Raw genomic sequence first — 3,387 nt, 5'->3', positions numbered from 1 at the left:
CCCATGGTCAAGATTTTAATTGCTTTTTTCACTGTTTGCCTGGGAGGTTGTTAGTCAGCATCCATACAAAGGGCTTTACAATGAGGACAAGGCACTGTCAACACGGACTTCCGCAAGGCGTACACAGTAACTGCACAGAGCTGCAATAATATTTATGCACATGCAGAATGTGATAGATGCTGAGCTGGGGTGGCACTGTAGCATAGTGGTTAAGGAGCAGGACTCGTAACCGAAAGGTTGCTGGTTCGATCCCCGCTGGGACACTGCTGCTGTACCCTTGGGCAAGGTACTTAACCCACAATTGCCTCAGTAAATATCCAGCTGTATAAATGGATAACATTGTAAAGAACTGTAACCTATGTAAGTCGCTTTGGATAAAAGCGTCTGCCAAATGAATAAATGTAAATGTAAATGAGTTTGCGCTGAATGTGGGCTGTACAGAGTAAGGTCAGGGTGGACGCAGGAGGGCGAGTTTTGCTCCCCTCGCCTTCACCAATTTCTCCAAACTGACAGACTGGAGAAGAGTGGAGCCCATCCTCAGGTCTCAATCCCCCCGGATCTGTGGCGGGAAAAAGGAGAGCCAGTGGTCACCACAGGGAGAAGGGGTCAACTGGCAACCCAATCAAGAGATGCCAGCTAATCTCAAAATGACAGTTATTACACCAAACAATATGCACAAGCCAGCAATTTCCCTCTTCAAGTGCCACTCGACTGGCCTCCAATCTACAAATAGGAGTTGGAGACATGGTGAAACTGATTTGGGGAGCTCTTCAAGGTGACGCTCTGAATCATTTTCACATTCAGAAATTCCTCTCAGTCACACAGATGGGAAAAAAGCAGCTATTGAAGGATGTCTGCAGCCTTTACCATAACACATGAGAGGGAAGGTCAGCTGGGCTTCAGCCTCATGTAGAATCATGCCCAGTGCAGGAGTTCTCCCCATATCCCTCTGTCCCAGCATCATCATGACTGGGCAAATAAAGCCTCTGTATCATTGTCACTATTGACCAAGCACTGGCTGCAGTTTTGGACTGTGGGATTAGGAGGAGGTTGTTCTGTAACTGCTCCTAACCTGTTTCATGCCAGTGCAAAAGTGAAAATCCCATGATTACTGTATAAAAACATGGAACCGTATGTTGGTGACATTTTTTGTGTTTTGCCCTTTTCTGGCACTGGTTTGGGCACATACTGAGTCCAGTGTTTCAATTGCTGCATACTGTTTTTTATTTCCTAGAATATGCCTCTTATCAGTTTGTATAATTCACTTAAATTTACATCAAGGGAAAGTTATTAGCAATGAATGGTTTCAAGAAATGTGTTGCTGGAGTTCATGTCAGTTGTTACAGGTCTTATAACAAATAGTCAAAATAGTAAATTGACTACAAATTCATATTACTACTTAGAGATAAGTAAGGTATGTAAGAGTTAAAATACACTGAACTGCATTTACTTTCATAACACACCTTCAACAGATCTTTCCTCTTACTTCTAGCTGGTAATTGACAAATAGATGTGCAATGCACATTAGTACAATTAGGAGCTCAATCAAACCTAATCACTTAACCTCAGTTACAACGAAAAACAGCATATTTAGGGGTACCCACACGCAGGATTGGGTGCTACTCAACCCACTTGACACTCAAACCTCATGGAGGGTTACACTGTTCCCTGGAATCAAGCACAGCCAATTAACCACCTGAGAATAATTAAAGTCTTGAATGTACAAATTTAGCTTCTTTCCCAATGTTGGTATTTTAAAGCTATTGTCGGTACTAATATCTTCAAAAAAACATCTGGATTGCAGCCCTCCTGCACTACAGTTGAACAGCCCCACTGGAGCTCCTCTCCCTCTCTGTGACCTTTATCTCCATGATGAAATGCTGTTCCACTCATTGGGTGTAGCTCCTTGTGACATGTAATGGCCCAAATGGCAAACCAGGTCCAGGACATGATATCTAGGACATTGATATTAAATATTAAATCTGATGAAATCTCACTCCACACAGAGGAAGACCTGCTGCACTGCTACTTCATGGCATAATTACTAAATACTTCAGGACATAATTATGCATTTCAGAAGTGAACTCAGAAATGTCTTGCTTTCCTCAGAGCAAGAGGAAGAGGAATCCATCCTTCAGGAGTGTGAATAATTGCAAACGCTGGACATGCACAGTGCAGACTGAGCTCGGAATTGATTTCATTGACAGTACAATTGAGCATCCTGTCAAAGAGCCCGCTGGGAGTGGATCAGGTTTGCAGGAAAACATGCTGCATGCAATTCTGCTCTGCAAATGAGGGTTAATTACAGCAATGCACGGATACTTACAGCCTTCGTAAGGAGATTTACAAAAGCAACCCGTTAGGAATTTCGCCGGTTTGTATTCATCAACATGCAGACGTTGAGTAGGCGGTGGGCGGAGAAGCAGGACGAGCATTTTTGACACCTAATTTTGAACTGCGATGCTTTATTAAACATGTAGTGCTGTGTAAGGCACTTGTCAGAGCAGCGGCTCATCACAGGAGGGTGTTTTCAGTGCCTGTAGTGGCTCTGAATCAGCCGCAGTTAGAGACAATTACGCAGACACCCTTTTGTTATTGGCTCAGCAATATAAGTCTGCATTCATTTGTCTCTTCACATCCGTGGGTAACAGAAGAGAAACCCTCACATGGTTAAAAGGACTTCCATCATTCCTGGTGCTGTTTCTTGCTGTGATGGAGTGGAGCTTACCATGGCGCACAGTGATTCTGTTGTGGTCTGCAGAACCAAACGCAGCCGGCCACTGGGGCGCAACTTTCTGACCTCCCTCCTCCTCCGCGCAACGTCACACTCCCGCTTTTCCGTCCTGTCACCCCCTCTCCTCTCTGCAGCCCACTCTGCTGTGGGCCCCTGCCCCGCACGGCCTCCTCCCACGCACCCCCACCACAAGGGCCACAGTTAATCATCTCCCCTCTGGGCCAGAGCTGATACTCACTCAGCCGCTCCTGTAGGAGTGTTTATGCGCATGTGTGTGTTTGTGTATGCGTGTGTGTGTGTGTGTGTGTGTGTGTGTGTGTGTGTGTGTGTGTGTGTGGGAGTGGAGAGGGGGCCACACTAGTGTGGTGCCAGATTCATCATCTGAAACTGAAACAGAGGTCCTTTATTGGTGAAATTAAAATGGCATTTCTGATAATAGTGGAGGAAAAAGTGTCAGGTTGGCTGTGTGTGGGGTGGATTCCTCTGGTTAGCCACAGAGGCTGACAATTTTAAGAGGTAAGTCACGAGATTAAAAGTAGATCCTCTACTGCTAGGGCTCAGATTTTTGTTTCGTTGCCAGCAGAGTGATTGAGCACTGTGCCGGCAGTCTGTCACACAGGGGATTTACCTCTGCTCCTGTGAGGAGACCTGAG

Source organism: Megalops cyprinoides, chromosome 12, assembly GCF_013368585.1.
Source record: "Megalops cyprinoides isolate fMegCyp1 chromosome 12, fMegCyp1.pri, whole genome shotgun sequence".
Classification (NCBI taxonomy): domain Eukaryota; kingdom Metazoa; phylum Chordata; class Actinopteri; order Elopiformes; family Megalopidae; genus Megalops; species Megalops cyprinoides.
This window is presented reverse-complemented; position numbering follows the sequence as displayed.